At 42.7% G+C, this 20,229-nt stretch overlaps 1 long non-coding RNA gene across 1 annotated transcript in view; it reads right to left on the bottom strand.

Moving 5' to 3' along the window:
- The window catches only part of LOC146352400 (uncharacterized), a 64,193-nt gene extending 51,755 nt beyond the window's left edge, over positions 1-12,438 (bottom strand). The window contains exons 1-3 of the long non-coding RNA XR_014787356.1: positions 12,221-12,438; positions 11,654-11,689; positions 7,023-7,099 (exon numbers count right to left, since the gene is read on the bottom strand). This is a non-coding gene — a long non-coding RNA (uncharacterized LOC146352400). The remainder of the gene's footprint in view (positions 1-7,022; positions 7,100-11,653; positions 11,690-12,220) is intronic.
- Positions 12,439-20,229: the final 7,791 nt, after the last annotated feature.

Below are 20,229 nucleotides of genomic sequence, written 5' to 3'. Positions count from 1 at the left end.
AGTCATTGGAAGAAGCAGTTGATATAGGGAAAAGAACTGATGTTGAGAGTCCTATCTTGCCATCTTGCAGAAAGCATAGACCCAGTATGACTTTCCTCACTGGGTGACATACATTGGTAAGAAACTTAGGGAGCAATCCTATGTATGTTTAGACAGAAAAAAGGCCTACAGCAGCCAGCATTTCTCATTCAGCAAGGCTGGTTAGGGAATGCTGGGAGTTGTAGGACTTGTATCCATCTAAACGCACACAGGATTGTGCCCTTAGTGTCCTTCAAAGGATTTTACTGTGTAAAGGTTGCATGAGTAGAAAAATCTAGCAGTGTTGAAATGCCTATAAAACCAGAAACATTGGATTACTGGGAATCCTCAAATCTTACCATAAAGCACACTCTCCAACCTGATGTCCTCCAGATGTTTTGGACTTCAGCTCCCAGCAGCACCATCCAGCATGGCCAATGGCCAGAAATGCTGGGAGTTATAGCATCTGGTGGCCACCAGGTTGGGGTTCACAAAAATTAAAACCACAAGGTGCAGCATCAAACAATATAAAATATGAAAGCTTAAAACCACAATGTAACAGTGCAACCAGTAAAACCTAGCAGCAATGCAGAGATTTAAAATACAGATGTAAAACACCAGAGCTAAAAGACTAGGAAGCTAAAATGCTAAAACACTGGGAAAACAAAGAGGTCTTCACCTGGCACCGAAAGGAGTACAACACAGGATTGTACGAACCCCCCATTTTCTGGTCCGGGGGGGGGGTTCACAGAGAGGCCAGCCATGCCACTCCTGACCCCTCAAAATCCTCCAGAGCAGCTCTGCATCTGGAGGATTTCGCAGAGCAGCACTCCGGCTCCCTAGCGCAGGCAATACAGTAATGGCAGCTGCCATTACCATATTGCTGGAAGAAATACAGCGAAACTCAGGGCTTCACAGCCACAAGTGGCGTCAAATACGCCATTTGTGTCTATGTTTTTTCCCGCAATACACTAGCCTATCGCGGGGAAAAACACAGACACAAATGGCGTATTGGACGCCACTTGCGGCCATGAAGCCCTGAGTTTAACCTAATTGAAGCCATTTACAGCTCTATTTAGGTAAAAAAACAGCGCTTTACTGCTGCAAGTAGGGATGGACGAAAGTCACCTATCTGATCCCGACGCTTGCTTCGCGGTGGGGGGGAAGCGCTCCGTCCCTCCCCCCGAAATTCTGGGCGGAGGGGAGGCGCACCGTCCCTCCCCGCCAAAATTCTGGCCGGGTGGGAGAGCCCCACCTCTCCGGCCGCGAAAGTTCTTCTTCCGGGAAGAAGTAAAAAAAAAACGTGATAGGCTACGTAAAGATTTACGTAGCCTATCACGGCTAGATTTTCAAAAAGCACCGTGATAGGCTACGTAAACTTTTACGTAGCCTATCATGGTGCTTTCTGAAAATCTAGCCGTGATAGGCTACGTAAATCTTTACGTAGCCTATCACGTTTGTTGGTTTTGTTTTTTTCACTTGGAAATGGTGGTGGCGGCAGCCGGTCGGAAGACCGGCCGCCGCCGCTGCTGAACCACTGCTAAACCACCACCGGGAGCTGCCGCCGCGAGGGACATTCGCCGAAGGTAAGTCTCATCCCGGGGGGGGGTGGCGGGGGGGTGGCGGACCGTTTCTCCACCAATTTCGGGGGGCCGAATGCGTTGGCATTCGTGGAGAAATTCTCTGACATCCCTAGCTGCAAGTGGTGTCCAATATGGCATTTGCGGCTGTATTTCTCCCAGCAATACAGAAAAATACATATCGCCTGCGCTAGGGAGCTGGAGTGCCGTTCCACATGAAATCCTCCAGAGCTGGAGGTAACTAGTGTTGTCCTGCCATGGCATCCAGAGGTCGGATTCTTTGGAATCCGGCCTCATTTGAGTCAGCGGTGGAATTTTATGACAACCCTAGTACAATGTAGGTGTAGTTAGGGATGTCAGAGAATTCCGCCACAGATCTTGGTGAGGCCGAATGCCAGTGCATTCAGCCCCCCGAACTCCGTGGCGGAACGGCCTGCCACCCCCCTGCGGATCCCCCTGGGACGAGACTTACCTGGGGCGGATGTTCCGGGTGGCGGCGGTGGCTCCGGTGGCTGGTCTTCCAACCGGCTGCCGCCGCCGCCATTTGCAGTCTTGTCTTGTTAAAAAAAATGACATGATAGGCTACATAAAGATTTATATAGCCTATCATGGCTGGGTTAAAAAAAACAACAACTGTGTACGCAAATGGCAGCGGCCGTAGCCGCCGCCATTTGCATACACATTTTTTTTTCTTTCCCAGAGGCCTCCATGGCCGGAAATCCGGCTGCGGACGGCTCTGGCCTGGGCCTGGCCAGCTGCTCTGCGGAGCTGCCGCGGAGCACAGCCAGCTGTGGAGGATTCCGGGGGGGCGGAACGGATCACCTCCCCCCCATCGAGGATTCTGGGGGGAGGGACGGAATGCCTCCCCCCCACCATCAACATAATCCGCGGAAAGGTAAGTGACTTTCGTACATCCCTAGGTGTAGGGGTGTACGAAAACCCACTTACCTGGCTTCGCTGGGATCTGCAGGTGGGGGGAGGCGATCTGTTCCTCCCCCCGGAATCCTTGATGGCGGGGAGGCGATCCGTTCCCCCACCCCCGGAATCCTGCCCAGCCAGCTCTGCTCTGCTCCGCAGCCAGTCCGCGGAGCCACCGGCCGGGCTGCTCTGCAGCGGGGCCTCCACCTGCTGCCGGGCTGCTGCGGCTGCAAATGGCGGCCATCGTAGTGGCCGCCATTTGCGTCCCTATGCTAGCCTGTGATAGTCTACGTAAATATTTATGTAGCCTATCATGGCTAAAGCAGGGACGCAAATGGTGTAGGGGATGCCATTTGTGTCCCTGCTTTGTAGGGACACAAATGGCAGCCGCTACAATGGCTGCCATTTGCGGCTGCAGCAGCCCGGCAGTGGCTGGAGCTGCTGCCGCCGGAGCCTCGCCGCCAGCGCCTTCGGCACCGCCGCATCCACCACCAGGTAGGTCCGTCCCAGGGGGATTCCACGGGGTGGTGGTGGGGAGGCCGTTCCGCCACGGACTCCATGGGGCCGGATTCTAAAGAATCCGGTCTCACTGGAGTCCGTGGCGGAATTCTCTGACATCCCTATGTAGGTGCCAGGTGAACCTCTGTAGGGCAATTAAAGGAACTGCAAGATAATTGTACAGGCAACAGCAAAGTTCTATGAACTGTGCAGTCACCTGTCCGTTTGAATAATGTAGAAGACACCCATCTTATCAGAAACTAGTTAAGCAATGAGAATTCCTGTTGATCTCCCCTGGAGAAGGGTAAGACCAGTAGAAACCAATAGACAGAGATTTGTTGTTCTAAAATTAAAAACCATGACAGTCAAGGGCTAAGGGAGGAGAGATAACTGAACAGGATGATCTGTTGATTTCTTCTTTTGTCTACTTTCATTATCAAATGATTAAAGGATAGGGAGTGCAATTCCAAAGTCTGAACACCGAGTTCTCAAGAAAGTCAATATATTTTCTTGCTCTGGGCTGCTGCAGAAAAAGCATGAGGAAAGGAAATGAGAAACAGCCGACTGGCTGACAATAAAAGCTCAAGCCTTTGCTCTTTGCTAACCTGTCTAGGGTTTTCCTCTCTTTCTCTGGAGGGGAAAAATGACTTCAGCTAGCTGCTGTGCATCATAGTATAGAAGTTGTCTGTGACAGATTTTGTTAGGGTTTACAATTATTTAAACAAAAGGACAGAAACATGTATATTTATATTGTTTCCATTGGTGCAGAGAATGGACTTTCATTTCCTTTATAAGGAAAGTCAATTGAGCGTGACACTAATATATCGTTCCAAGGAAAGTTCACTCAACTAAACTGGAGACATGGTAGGAAATTTAAAAAGAGAAGCAATTTCTGTTATCAGTTTTAATGAATGCCATTAAGTGATAACCAGAAAGAAAGAGATAAAAAAAAGATTGCTAAGAAAACATCCTTCCTATTTCTCTAAATTATCATGACACCACAATCTGTAGCTATAAAGTTAATTTCCTCAATAATTACATTCTGTTTAAGAATGTGAGCGCTTAAAAAGACCAAGAAATGGTAAAACAAGGCTCTCTAACCTGCTGTGGAAAACCTGAGGTTTTCTACCATTTCCTTCTTCGTTCTACTGTAATTAGAAATGCATCATCACAAGCTCTATCTGCCAAATGTATCAGAGCTTTAGCCAAATATGAATGGCCAAAATTTTGCTTGGAAAACAAAATTAAGTCAACAGGAAGGTGTTAACTCTGGAATGATCCAATTGTTCCTCTCCAGCTTTTGTTTGTATTTGCATCTGGAATCAGTGGTTTCTGCTCCATCCATCTCATGCTTATTGCTGAGTTACAAGGGGAATAAGCTATTGTATCAGAAATAGTTGGTGGTAGCAGAAGATAAGGGATGAAGTAAGCAAGTTCATTCACTACAAGGGGTGGCATAGTGGTAAGTTTAAGTATAAATGGGAACCTCTGTAATTTAGCTAGCAACAGCAGGATTGATTTTATTTATTTATTTATTAAATTTATTACTCGCCCATCTGGATGGTCACCCAGCCACTCTGGGCGATGTACAGCATATAATAAAACAGTTTAAAACAATAGAATTCTACAATAAAAACATTTTCTACAATACCTAACCCACCCTAAATGCCTGCCTGAACAACCACGTTTTTAATACATGGCGGAAGCTCATTAAAGAGGGGGCATGGCGGAGTTCCCTAGGGAGGGAGTTCCACAGAGTGGGGGCCACCACAGAAAAGGCCCTCTCCCTTGTCCCCACCAGTCTAGCTGTCCTGGCTGATGGGACAGAGAGAAGGCCATCTGAGGCTGATCTTGTTAAGCGGCCTGTCTGGTGTTGCTGGAGGCGCTCCTTAAGATAGGCTGGGCCGGAACCATATAGGGTTTTAAAGATCAAAACCAACACCTTGAATTTAGCCCGGAAAACAACTGGTAACCAGTGCAACTCCTTCAGCACTGGAGTGATGTGATCTCGCCGGCGGCTGCCTTTAATCAGGTGAGCCGCCGCATTCTGTACCAGCTGCAGCTTCCGAAGCGTCTTCAAGGGTAGCCCCACATGCAGCGCATTACAGTAGTCTAAACGAGAGGAGACCAGGGCATATACTACCAATGGGAGCAAATGGTCAGGAAGGAAGGGGCGCAGCCGCCGTATGAGATGGAGTTGATACAGCACTGTCCGGCTCACAGCTGACACCTGAGCCTCCATGGACAGCTGGGAGTCCAAAATGACCCCCAGGCTGCGGACCTGATCTTTCAAGGTTAGCCGTACCCCATTCAACACCAGGTCAACATCCCCCAACCTCATCTTGTCTCCCACCAAAAGTACCTCGGTCTTGTCAGGGTTCAGCTTCAGTTTATTCCTCCCTATCCAGCCACTCACCGTCTCCAGACATTTGGACAGGGATCCTCTATGTAAGATGGTGGTGGGAGATCAGTTGGCTACATTTGGTAGTGAGCAGTGGGATTTAAAAGCCCAACTGTCACATTTGATGGACGTTGGTGGCATTAGTCGTAAAATCCTTCAAGCACTGATCATAAAAGCCCTATGCCAATTAAAAGCCAAATATGAATGCCAACACTTGAGTAATCATATTTGTCAGTCTATAAAATTATGCAACCCACAAGACAAGTTCTAAGGACTAGATGTATTCATGAAAGAAGGAGTAATTAGTGATCGGGGATGTCATGGTAATAAACATCTGTTTTGTGATTGAGGAGAGACTGCCTCTCAGCTGAGGGGTGCTTCTTGGCTAGGTAGAGACCAAGTAAGCTGGAAAAAAAACCTGGCAAAATATGGTCCATCCTGTTGACCACCTCATTTTGAACCAATTAAAGTATCTGGATTGTCCTGAAGGGCAGCCTCACCTGGAGTGCAATACAGGAATCCAATCTGGAAGTGTAGTTGGCTGTATTTTGCCATTTGCTGAAGACCATTTCATTCCAGCTTCTGCTGTATGTGGCAGTTAATGTTTTTATGCTTTGGTTTTAACTGAGGACTCCTGTTTCTTGACTGATATGTACTAAACAGCAATTCTTAAATGCTGAAAGCTGCGCTGAGTGGTGCTTTTGTATGGAGATCCCTCTGTGACTACAACCAGCAGCTCCCCCTTCAGACCTTTGGTTTATGTATGGAGGTTGGAGAGGTAGAGCCAGTGGTGTAGTCCTGTTTGCGTTTCATCCCGTGGATCCCTTTCATGCAATTAACATGTGAAGGGTCTACAGATTCACAGCAGTTAGCAAGAGTTTGAACAAGGGTAAGGGGTTAACACTGAAGAGTTTTGCATGCAAAGAATCTCACGGAACATAGGGAGCTGAAGAACTTTTGTGTGGGAGGGGAAATGGTGCTTTTGATTCATAACAAAACAGAGTAAAGAGGACAACTCTGTATACTGAACCAAATCATTCCAAATTTTGTCAGTGTCACCACCGATTGAGCTGCCATCTCCCTTTTAAGTGAGTCTCACGCTTTGAGCAAAGCTGGTGAGTGAGTTTAGTCCATATGTCCATATTTACTTACTAGTAAATAATTAACTCTCTTCTTATAAAGACATTTGGCTAATTAAACCCATTTTTGCTGAAGAGGGGGTAGGATTCCAGTGAACAGCTGCTCACAGTATTAGGGGTAACTAGTGACAAGGGACAAAAGGGAGGTACTGCTGATATGGAAGCTGGCCATGAAGAGAATGTTAGTTTATCTCAACTGAAGTTATATTATTATTAAGAGAGCACTTTTCCCCCTTACCAGCCTGCCAAGTCAGAGGTCATCAGATGAGGCATTCCTGGTAGTTCCTCACAGACCTGAGCTCCCTTTAGAGTCCACTTAGAGTAGAGCTTTTAGTTTACTGGCTCCCTCCCAGTGGAATTCCCCACCAGTTGATGTCAGGCTGGTGCCAATGTTGCTCTGTTTTTGGCATCTGCTAGAGACATTTTTATTTAAACAAGCTTTTCCTGAAGGACCAGTCATGGTTTTACCTCTGTTCGAAGGGCTATCAGATGACAATTCTCTGTTTGTAGGTGTCTTCTATTTGAAGGGCTGTGTGATCCAAGTCCTGTATAAATGAAGATTAAGAAACATAAGAACGAAGAGCTGAAGTTGGCCATTAACAGTTAGCACCTGCATATCAGACTGAGCAGGGACATGGGTCACAGTGTGCCTGCTTTTCACTATGGTGAGAGGTATTGTATTTCTATTTAAATTATACGAATTATCTCTAAATTTGCATCTATACATATATATTAGCATACGTACATTTTATGAAAATCTGTCTCCTCTTTTTTGGTGATGTGCAAGTCCTAACCCCAAATAGAAGGCTCTGTGCCAGACTTGCTTTCGTGTCTGCTTAACTAAGGGATCTGCTTTTTCTGGCTACAGACTGCCTTTGCAACACCCTCAACAGTCTACAGGAGGCACATCTCGCGCTGTTTGGATTATCTCACAAACAAGAAGACACCACATGCCTGCTTGCTCCCTAAGCACTACACTCAGCCTTTCAGAACATAAAAAGAACACATGCAGCCTTGAAACTCTTAGAGCAAAGTAGGGGTGATTTACACATGTCACCATTTCTCTTGTGACTTTATCCCTTTTAAAATACCTGACAGACCAATCTGGACTGGGAACATGCCATGAGGACATTTAACCCTTTCTGCTGAAAATAGCCTCTTCTGCAGCTGCTATTTAGCCCCAGAAAGTGCCATTCCAGAAAATGGGGGCAAATAGCAGCTTCAGGGAGAGTTTTTGACAGAAAACGGCATGGGAGGAAATATTTAAACCCACTTCCCCCAGCATGGCAATTCCAGCCAAAATTTCTCTCCCTGCTCCACCATCACCACCACCCCGCAGCTGCTATTTCAAAAGAAAACACACACAAAAGAGACGAGGATAGGTTTAATGTCGTGTATAGTTTGACCCTCAGTGTTGGCTCATGTAACCATCCCAGTTTGGGGCTCCACTACCCACACATTGTGTTGTTCAGGATAGATTAGCTCTGTTATATCAGCCTTTTCCTGACACTTCCAGCAGAACACTGACCAAGGGCAGGCAAAGTACATGCCGTTTACACAGTCTATATGTATCTTTTATGTGTATTCTCAGGACATCTTTATGAGCATTCAGCTCTACAGCACTTGGTTCAGTGATGTTCTAATTCTATTAGCACTCCACATAGACTGTTTGTATTTACTCATTAATAAAAATCGTATCATAACTGAATGTGTGGCAAGCACAACAGTCAGTGAAGCATCTCCTTCTATTCTTCAAAATGTCATCAAAACGCTTGTTAGGAAGCAAACTCATTTTCAGTCTCAACTGCGATTTACAGGGTTTCAGGCGCTGATGATAGCTTGTCTGCCTGGTTTAAAAGAGCTCCTGATATAACAGAACCTGACACTGTTTACTTCAGCCTATTATGCCTGCTGCATTCACTGAATGCTTCAGTGGAAGAGAAAAATCGAAAGAAGGCTATTCATTGTAATGCCAGCTGTTTTTTTTTTTCTTCTCCTCCTAAGGAAATCAATTGTTGCTGGAGCTCAAAATGTACTCAGCAGATCCAGAATGACCTACCACTTTTGATGTCGACAAGAACGTTACCTGCATTTTCACAACAATTGCAAAACACCTTAAAGAACATTGAAAAACCTAGATTAGTTTCATTTTAGTTTAAGTTCAAATTGGTCTCCCCTAGTACTTACAATATCACTAAACAAAATAAGTCAGATGTTGCAGGTTACTTGTGCAAACATGGAAAGAAACAAAAGATTCTCTCTCTCTCTCTCTCTCTCACACACACACACACACTTTGCAACATATTGCTTCATTATATATTTCTTGGCAGGACCCTTTTATGACTGAAATAATTAGTTGTGTTTAGTATTTATAGCTGGTTATCATGATGCTTTCTGTACTGCTAATTAATTTTATGGCCAGCATGCTTCAAATGCAATTAGTTAGGTATGGCAATGATCATAATATTTTACATATTCAGGGCAACGTTTTGCCCATGTACTATGAAACTTCCTGGTAAACTGAATGTCAGATTCACTTAATGTCTTGTTCTTACCGTGAATGCCCATGTAGAGTAGTGTGCAGACTAACAATATGAGCTAAATAATTGCAGTTGTTGACTCTTTGGAATTATAAAAAAAAAATAAAAATCCTGCAAGCAAGACCACACTGCCCATACTTTGAATTGCAGTACTAGATCTGTGAAACCCTGGGCTGCAAAACAAGCATGATCTATATTATATGGAACAATGTGGGATATATGAATCTGGATGTCAAACACGATAAGAAATACAAATATTTTCTTAGAGCCCTAACTATACATTGTACACAAATATGTGTAATACAGCCTTTAGAGGGTGTTTTTTTTTTTTTTTTACAAAAAGGAAAATAGCTCTGAAAATGAATTATTTTGATTAGAGAAGCAGTGAGGAAAAGGGTTCTTCATACCCACCCCTTCTCCTCCACAGCTGTTTTACTTAAAACTTGGGGGCAGCCAGCATCACAGCTCCATAACACACATTTGTTCATGATGTGCAGTTATCCCATTAGGTCTGGTATAGTTATCCCATTAGGGTCTGGCACATTTTGAGGTGTCCACAGAGTGGGGGGGGGATCACTACACTTATAAGTGCCCTGAGGCTACACCCCTGGCCTGATCTAAGAGCCCCTGGGCACCCAAAGAGACTTGCTAGTTGTGTGGTTAGTGCCATTATATAGTTTAGTCACTAGAGCACTATTTGGTTATTTTAATCCTCATCTAACAACCCTAAAAAAATATACACAAATGTGTTCTGGGGTCATTTAGTACCTCAAGCCATTTCCCAATGCTTCCTGGGGTGGTAAATGCCCCACAATCTCAAATGTGTCTGGGTTGACAAATGTTCTAAATTTTAAATATTAGAACAGCATTATAAACTGTCAAAGTAAAACTTTAGGCAAAACTTTATTATTTCTAAAAACCAATGTTTTTTGGTCTTTGGGGTGTTTTTCATAGGAAAACTGTCTCTGGTGAAGTAAATGAAAGCTTGTGCCATCCTACTGACACCCAGAGTACTTAAGCTTGCTTCCCTAGACTGTTTTCATTGGAATACCCCATGGGACATTTTTACGCCCCAGGATGGTGCTTGTGTTTGGGGCAAAATCAACCCCATTGGCAAAATCAAAAGATTTTGATTATTAGGATAGTTTATGCCCGAGAAAGAAAACAGTAATTGGCTGAAATTTGGGTACATTGTGCAGGTGACACATTTACCTGGGCATATCCCCACTGAACACAATTGGACTTACTTGTGAATACACATGCACGTAATTGCATTGTAAGTTAACCAAAACTAGTATTTATCTAGCTCAATCCTGAATTTTCCCCCATTTAAAAAAGAATTATCAATGAAGAAATGTTAGCGAATTCCAACAACAATTTAATATAAAATGTTGCTGGGTGGGGGGAAACGGAGGAGTGAGTAGTACAAGATTTGTAATTAATGCAGATCTCCTTGTCATTGAATTGTCATTTATTATATGTTTTGGAATCAAAACTCCAACTTATTACTTGACTGTCTGTTACAAGATATCTCTGCCTTGCCTGATAATACAAACAATCAAAGGTATGGAGCCTAAGGTATGAAGCTCAGTCACTCCAAGCAATTACTGTGTCTTATTGATAACTTGCAGCTTTATCCTGCAAATACCATCTCTGGAACAAAGCCTTTCAGAGATCAGACTGAATACATTAAAAAGCTTTGATTAACATGGCCCTGGGGGTGTGCTGTGGAAACTTTGTCTTCGCCTTTTTCTTCTTCTTCTTCTTCTTCTTCTTCTTTCACACCAAAAGTCAGCCTATTTCAGATGCTTCTCTGAATTCCTCTACAGAAATATTCTTAAGTTTTTATCCAGCTTACTGTTTTTATTTTTATTTTATTTTTAAAAGAAAGAAGAAAGCAATGACTTTGAATGACCTAAATATGAGCCACTTTTGATTCATTGTGGGATTTATCAACTGCATGCAGATTAAGTGTTCAGAGAAGCAACAATTAACCTTACTGCGTGTTAGCTAATATTAATTATATATCTCAAGCGCTTTCTTGTACAAGCATACAGGCGCCCCCTGAAAGAGGTCATACTTAATGTGCTCCTTTCAGCAGACGAGAAGCTTTATACTTGCTCTCTCTTGAAAACAAATTTGTTTGTGTTTGACAAGCATAACATTAGCTGTATTGGCTTTTCTTTAGTGGTTGCTGACACTGATGTGAAAATATATTGCAGTCCTTTTCAGTAGAAAACACAAAAGCTTCATCTTGCCAGGCCAGGCCTCAAATTTCAAGAGAGCAAGAAGTTGTCCTCAACTAAACCAATTATCTTTCCAGCAAACACTGGGAAAAATAGCACTTATCTATTGTGCATAAGATTCTTCTCTCTCCCCTGTATCCTCCCCCACCCCCCACTGCCCAGCTTTTGTTACTCCTAAATCCCCTGTAAAATAAAATGCTGAACAGTATATGTCAGAGCCAGCAGGGAATACATTAGAAACACAAAATGGATTTCCTTATGCTCCATTAAAGTATATATTTAGAAATACCTGCAGGTATAAAGAAGCACTTACCAGAATTCAGGTTTTTACGCTGTGCAATAATTTTCCCTAAAAAAAAAAAAAAGGAACTATGGGGAAAACAAGAATTAAATCTTCATCACTTTGAATTCTTGACTATGTTCACTTATCCATTTTTATTATTTGATCTATGTTATTAGCAGATGCCTTTGCCTGCAGGACAGATTGCCTCCACTAAGGGTTGAATCAAACACAACATTTTCCCACGTTAAGAGCACTTCTGTACTGGGCAGTGATCTTCACAATTTTTCAAGCAGGAGCCGCTTTGGCTCCAGGCACTGTCATGGAGACCACCTGGGGCAATGCAGGGTCTCCCCTCACCCCCCCCCCCACGGCCAAGTGGTAATGCTGTACACTGGACTTGGCTGGGAGCCTTTTGGGGCCTCCTTGACATCCAAACAAGGCCTCAGTCAGTCAGACACCATGTTGCCAGGCCAGCACATTCAGACAGGCTCACTTGTTTCTTGGATTGGGATGGATCTTTTTCTCGTCACAGAAAGAATGCTCTACTTTACCCAGTGCTGCAACATCTCCCAGGCAAGGCCCACATCACTCTCTCACCTGCGCTTTCAATTTCACCTCCACCTCCAGTGCCAGCTCAGTGCAACGCTTCAGCTAGCCAATCACATCATTATTTGTTTCTTGCACCCCCCCCCACAGCTAAATTGGCAGATTGCTGAAGCATTCTCTTCTTCTGCCCCCGCCCCACGTAGGCACCTTACAGTTGACGAACAGCAAGTCTCCTAACACCCAAACCAAAGCCCCACCCCCTGTAGCCCAGATCACAGCAAGCCCACCCTCCACTAAAGCAAACAGAAAGGCAAAGCTAGAGAGCCCCTGCTGAGAGTGAGCAGATAATGCAGAGAGAGAGAGAGAGAGAGAGGCAGAGAGCCCCACATGAGGTGATTGGGGGCCACCAGAGGCACTTCTGTCTTGCAGTGAAGAACACTGGGAAAGGGAGAAAATGTGTACAAAAGCGTACGCCAGTATATGTGAAGATGCAGATGTGTGCTTATATTTTTGCTATCAAGATAGTGGTGCTGGGAAGCCAGCTTCCTGCTTCCTGACTAGGATATTCATGTGATACTTCACCCTTGATCATGGACACTTTTCCTACACAGAGATGATCACCTACTCTCCAAGGGAAAATCCACCAAAGAATGCTACAAAACTATGGCCTGAGCCAATGGATGTAAGACCATGGCATTGATAACATTTTTATGCATTGTTGATTTATATATACACACACACACTTTCAGAAGTGTAAATTACCTCACATGGCAGTAAAAACACCACCTTGAATCTTCAATATTTCTTTAAGGTACATGAAACCTAAAACTGACAAATAGCAAGAGATGTTATTTATTTAAAATATTTGTGTACTGCTTTTCAGCTATCATGGCTGTCACCACCATTCTGTGGTAACATATGCAGATGTTCTTCATATATCTTGGAAATAAAATGAAATATCTACAACTTAAGAATGGGAGAATAAATTGAATGAATATAAAGTTATGGCCAAATGAACACATTATGTAAGAACAAAAGAACATTGTCAAAATGTAGTTATTTTAATTTTCTATAAGAATAACTCCACTCATTTTTTTAGGATCCAGCTCACCTACCTTATGAGAGATTTTTATATTTGTACATCTATAAATGTATATCTGCCTTATTCTGTGTAATCGACATGGCTCAGAATCAATACAAACATCAGTAGAACAATAAAATACTTTAAAAAAACACACCCAACAACAGTCAGAGGCTAAAAATTTCAGTACCACCTACAGCAGCCATAAAACACAGCTCTAAAATAGCAAACCACAATTCCATACAATAAGTTCCTCTCACACAGCCATCTGTGTGGGTGCCACATCTCCACTGAACAACTATCCCATGTTGTTGCACAAGGGCGTCTCCAAGTTTATTGTATTTATTTATTATCAAGATTTATATTTCTATAAAACAGCTAAGGTGGCTTAAGAGATTAAAATTAACACAGTAATGTCTGCAAAAGTGACTGCATGGTTCTTTCCCATGCAAATCACCACACTCTGAGAGAACAAAGAGTGGGTGGCAAAAAACAGATGTGATCACTTTCATCTATGTGATTGAGTGTGGTATTCACATGTACTGCAGGTTTGTGAGGTAGCAGTTATAGTGAAGTTATCTTTGCATGTGAAGACGGTTTAAAATGCTTGTTGGAGTAGACTAGGCTACATACATATGTACGTCCTCAGCGGGCATTGCATAGGGTATTAAGTCTTTGCTCCTGATTATAACTCCTAGAGAGGGGATACTGAACAGCTTCACCTCCAGTATGAATGGGGGCATTCATATACAGAAAGATACCAATATCAAAAGTATTATATGGTGCTTCTCTTGGTTGTTAGCCCTCTACTGCCAGCTGTATAATCCTCTCCCATGTGCGGCAGCATTATTGTGCCTAATCATGCTTGTTCATGTACATGTCCAACAGGAGTTAACAATACTGGTTTTATGTCACCAGTGTTTTATGACTGTGAACAAATTGTTGTGTATGTGGCACATACCTGTGATAGGAAAGCAGTAATTTTCTGTGTTTTGCCAGATTTTAATAGCTTTGTTTTGCAATATTCCTTGTTGACTTTGTAGAATCGCCACCCATGTGCAGTTGACAAAAGACTTCTTTATGGCAATTTTGGTTCCAATCACTCTTTCACTGCCTCTATTACCTGCCTTCAGCAGGTGTAAATGCTTTATTGCCTGATACCTCTCTGTTCTTTAGAAGCCTGGCTGTAAGCCTTCTTTGTTTCAACCCAGATGCCAGTTTTCATTGAACTATTGGCTTTAAAAACACACACCAACCATCTGGAGTACAACTGATAGGGGAGGGAGCTCATCTTTGTACTTTTAAAAAGATTGTCTTAAAGGCAAAGGGATTTATCAAAAGCATTAATGACCCTGCTTAGATCTATTAGACAGTTCATGATGTAGTTGTTTTTTTTTGTCTAAGTGGTTCCTTCAGAACCCTGTTCAAGCCAAGGCTATAGGAAAAGGGAGAAATGCGTGTAAGAGGCAACATGGGTTGGGAATTATAAATCTGCTCAATTATAATTCAAACAAAAACAAGTGAGAAAGTGTCCTCTGTTGAGGCACCATTGGCCAAGCATCTGGGCTTTGCATTCATACATAATTAAGCTTTAGACAGCTGCAGGCTTTTGCAATGCAACAGGACACAGGATATCATAATACACAATACGATGCATATCAATTGGGCTGTTTATACATTCATATGAAGCATTAGATTAAAGAAGACATCAGGAGAAAAAGAAAGATGATTGAAGATGTCAGTGAGTATTTATACAAGATTGATAGAGGACAATGGAAATAACCTTTCTTCCTAAAGATTGTTGCAGTAACGGCAGGAATACAGTTTTAGTCTAAGCTCAGAATGCAGTTGCGTGAATCAAAAGTGAACCATAAAAATAGTGCAAAACCTTCAAGGCAACATGTTAAAACCAGAAGGACCAAACAAAGAAATGTATTGCCTCCAACCTCCAGCACCTATTGATATTTACTGGGGTTAACACAACATTCAGAGTATTGCTTTGAAAAGATTAAATATTTAACAAAGGCTAAAATATCTCTAGTGCTATTTTTAGTGCATGCTTTAAGCCTAGCACTGTCTTGCTTACAGAGATGGATCCTTCTCTCCATCAGAAATCATGTTTGGCATAAAAGCCAAGAAGAATTGCACAAGGGGATGCCAACAACCTACAACTCTCTGTTAATAGTAGCTCCAGGTGTGACGATATGAAATATTATTACCATGGTGTAAATGTCAAGATTTATTATTATTTTATTTATCAGATTTGTATACTGCCCAACTGGCAGATGTCCTTGAGGTGGTTTAGACTAATAAAAACAAGCTAAATAACAACAGAATAACTAAAAAGAAACAAGCAAATAATAATACAACAATACAGGTATCAAAATAATACAGTATTAAACATCAGAAACATTAAAATATTTAAAACATTGAAGATAGTCGATTTTTTTTTTAAAAAAATTTCCTTTGAGGTAGTTTATCTTTCAAAATCATTATATATCAACACTGATGCTAAAGTCTTTCTGTCCCCATGCAGCCCTGGTCCCAATTTCAGTATACTGTCTATGTAAGGCATATGAGGCAGGGGTCCCCATCCTTTTTTGGTTGTTGGGCACATTTAGAATTTTGAGTGTGTGTCTGGGCACTCTCACAAAATGGCTGTCATGGGGCCTGCCCATTCATAAAATGGCTGCCATGGTGGGCATAGCTGTTCACAAAATGCTAATTTCTTAGAAGGCAAACTAAAAAAAAAGTAACTTGCCCAATAACCTAAGTACAAGGCAGAGGTGGGGTCTGAGCTCTAAAACACAAAGCCACTCTTTTGAAGCCAAATAAAGATTGCACTGGAGAATAGCACTTCACTTTGAAGCATGCCAGCCTCACAGTTAAAAAAAATCCAAATAAAGTAAAAATATGGGGCAGGGAGCTTAGCAGTCACCAAGAAAGGTTTCCATGGGCACCACAATGGAGACACCAGATATAAGGCTACTTTTATATGTCATCCATGTTATCATCCTTTTATGCAGGATGGAAATTCCTAACTTGCTGAATATTTGTTCTGTTTTTAAAGTGGATAGACATCTGTTTATTAGTTAGCTATGGCTTCCTTTTCTTTTCAGTATCATTAATCTGGTTGTCACAGAAGGCAAGTTGCTTGCTGCTTTTCAATATGACCACTCACACATAAATAAGAATATAAAGACTCAGTCTCCATTGATACATTAACCAGACAGTGCTCTGTCTGGCATGGTGGGATGATGTACTCCATCTCTTTCCTACCATACATATAATGTGACATATGAGGCAGATGCTCCACACAGAATCATAGAATTGGAAAGGATGTGATGTGACCATGGGTCCTTTAGAAATCCTTCTTTCTAACTTGGCACCCCAGAGGGTCACAAGGTATGCTGACTTAAATGGATGTCTAATTGCTCCAGCTTTATCACTGGAACTAAACCTACAATGAAATATCCCAATGAATTACTGCTTCCATCATGTACTGACTGAGTTAATAGAGCAGTAGGACTCTAAAGTCGTGTGTGTGTGTGTGTGTGTGTGTGTGTGTGTGTGAAATATCATTGGGATCCTAGTTCACTATTCTGCCACTTCCCACCTCTGCCCACCCAACTCCCTAGAGCAGTGTTCTCCAACCTGGTGCCCTCCAGATGTTTTTGACTACAGCTCCCATCAGCCCCAGCCAGCACGGCCAATGGTCAGGAACCCTTGGATTTGTAGTCCAAAACTTCTGTAGGGCACCATGTTGGTGAAGGCTACCCTAGGGTTTTAATACTAGAGCTGTGCACATGTGCCCTCTCAAAATTCTCCAGCCTGTTTGTGGGCAGAGATATTGTGGGGGAGGGAATAATTTCACTGAATTTCTCCAGGGAGAGGAGAAATTCTCCAACAGTTTCTCACAGAGAGGGCTCACCAGTAGCAAGGTTTGTAGCACAGATACTTTTTTTCCTAAGGGTTTTTGCTTGTTTTGCATGGCCACTGCAAGTGGCAACAGCATCAACTGTGTTGGCGCCCTAGCCCTCATTTTGCATTCTCCACAATGCAGGCATGACGTGTGGGGCAGTGTTGTATTTAGTTCCAGGGAGGAGGCGGAGCTATGCCAAAAATCTCTCCTCCAATTTCCTGAAAGTTTTCCGAGTATTGTGTCTAGTCCCATGAAAGAGGTGTCCACTTTTCTTTCTCATTCTCAGGGCATTTTATAATTTGTTTTGAATTTCTTTGCGTGGGGTTTTTGAGCTTACCTAGTGTGAGCTGTGCTAAGGGTGCTGTATGTCTTTTTAAACATTTTCTATTACACATCTCCTCTCCATTGTTATGCAGCCTTCCAGGCTGCCTGTGCTTCCTGAATTGAAAAAGCCCTATGGGAGGAGTTAACTCATGTCACCTTCCCCTGGGCTTTAATTGAAGTGTGGGAAACCAAGGAGGCCACAGAGATTATTGTACAATGAAAGACAGGACACATGCACATCCCTAGACCACATCATAAGTAAGGTAAGCACAAGAACCGTAAATCCAACCCTCAGAATTTTTCTGAAGTTTTCTTCTCCTTTGAATTTGTTTTTGAAAGCGGTTTCTTTTGTATCAAATTGAATTAGAATGGTCAAAAATGGGGAATACATTTTTGGCACAGCACTAGTTAATACATGCCTGTGCTTGGCTGAGAAGGTCTCAGCAGTAAAGTGGACTGAGGATTAAACTACACGTTTCGCTAATCATGTAGGTGTAGCTGAGTCTGTTTCTTTGTTTTTGTTTTAAGTTTACTCCAGCATTAGTGTGCACAGTCTCAATTAAGATCAGGACCAGCGCACTTGGAGAGGGAATGATTAAACCCTCCCCGCAACACACACACAGTTTTCCCCAAAAATTCAACCCCCCTGTGGGTGGGTTAAAAAAAACAAACAAAAAACAACACCTCTATCAACTCCAGTGATTTAATCCTTCTCTCCCCAAACACAATGGACCTGATCCAAATGACACAGGAGTAAAGAAAAATATCAGACTCATTTACACCCATGCGATTAGCAGAACATGTTGCTTGCCTTGAGATGCAATCGTTCAAATCTACCCAGATTAGAACACACCAGATTGTTTTAATCAAAGAATTAGGGATATTTCTTAGAATACACAGAACATAGCATTCCAGAAAACAAAGAAAATGTTGTTCCTGACTCCGAGCTCCAGCTGGTGTAATACACGAATAGTTCATCTCGTACATGCTGCAAACGTCCCATTTTAAGAGGCTATCAGTAAATGAGGAATCAAAGGTCTCTCTACCCTCCCACTAGAAGAAGAGCATGTTTCCCACAAAGTATGGCTAGTTAACCCTAACTGAAGGCAGCCAGCAAAAGAACCTGGGACCCCAATACATGTAATTCATGTGAAGGGTGCCCCTTTCCCTGAAGAAATTCGGTGAAATTATCTCCCAAATTTCTCTGCCCACAAATAAGGCAGAGAATTTTGAGAGGCCATCTGTGCACAGCTCTAGTTTTTACTAAGCATTGTGCATCCTATTTTAATGGTAATATTTGAGTGTTTGGGGTGTGCGCATTTAACCCAGCATATTCAACTCAATTTTTTTGGTAGCATACAAAGTGTACAGTTATTGGATAAACCCTTGGCACACATTACCTGTATTAATTTATCAACTTGTTATACATGACAGAGGAATCAAGCAGAGTTTAGTTAGTTCTATAATCCCTACACAAAGCTAATAAAATAAATCTAATCATTTTTATAATCCACTCCATTACTTCACTGCTTCCCCAGATCAGAGCATTAAACACCATACGTACTGGATGCTTGGTTGAGTGAATGTGTGAACTAGCAAATGGGCTATCCCCACCTTCCCTGAGTCACATCTGATAAAGCAGCTGATGGTTGGTGTTACACTTAATGCAAACATAACAGTTTCTCTTCTGCATTAATATATGTTTCCCTCTGATTAATTGATGGGGTTAACAATCAGCAAAACTTTAGAGATCAGATGAATTCATGGAGAATAAGGCTATCAATGGCTATTAGTCATCGGTGCTATATATAGTCAGGGCCAGAAATATTGGAACAAGGATAACTGTTCTGGCAGTTGTCCTCTGTACACCACCACACTGAAGTTGAAAGGAAACACACCTAGATGGGAGCCAAGTCAAGACTTTCAGCTGTAATTCAAGGGGTTTGACAAAAGTGGGGCACTAACCATTCAGGAAGTACAGCCAGTGGCATACGCACACCCCCATCATTGGTGGCTCATAAGTAATAGAACAAGCCAACATCATTTCAAACTTAAGGATCGCCTTTAATACCTGGATGAAAATTCTTTGCTGTCAATGACTGCCTGAAGTCTGGAACTCATTGACATGACCAAATGCTGAGTTTCCTCCCTTGAGATGCTTTGCCAGGCCTTTACTGCAGCTGCCTTCAGCTGCTGCTTGTTTGTGGGTCTTTCTGCCTTCAGTCTTGTCTTCAGTAAGTGAAAAGCATGCTCTGTTGGGTTGAGATCAGGTGACTGACTTGGCCATTGAAGAACATCCCACTTCTTTGCCTTGAGAAACTCTTGGGTAGCTTTTGCTGTATGTTTTGGGTCATTATCCATCTGCAATATGAAGCGGCGTCCTATCAGTTTGGCAGCATTTGGCTGAATCTTAGCAGAAAGTATAGCCCTATACACTTCAGAATTCATCCTGCTGCTTTTATCAGCAGTCAGGTCATCAATAAACACCAGTGATCCGGTTCCATTGGCAGCCATCCATGCCATAACACTGCCTCCACCATGTTTGAAAGATGATGTGGTATGCTTCGGATCATGAGCTGTTCCTTTCCTTCTGCATACTTTTTCTTCCCATCATTCTGGGACAAGTTAAACTTGGTTTTATTAGTCCAAAGAATCTTATTCCAGAACTGGGCAGGCTTTTTAGGTGTTTGCTGGCAAAGGCTAATCTGGCCTGTCTGTTCTTGAGCTTTACCA

The sequence above is a fragment of the Heloderma suspectum genome, chromosome 2 (genome assembly GCF_057233095.1).
Source record: "Heloderma suspectum isolate Gila_16-S chromosome 2, 16-S_ref, whole genome shotgun sequence".
In the NCBI taxonomy this organism is placed as follows: Eukaryota; Metazoa; Chordata; class Lepidosauria; order Squamata; family Helodermatidae; genus Heloderma; species Heloderma suspectum.
The sequence above is the reverse complement of the archived record's forward strand: the minus strand, read 5'-3'. Positions and strand labels throughout refer to the sequence as shown.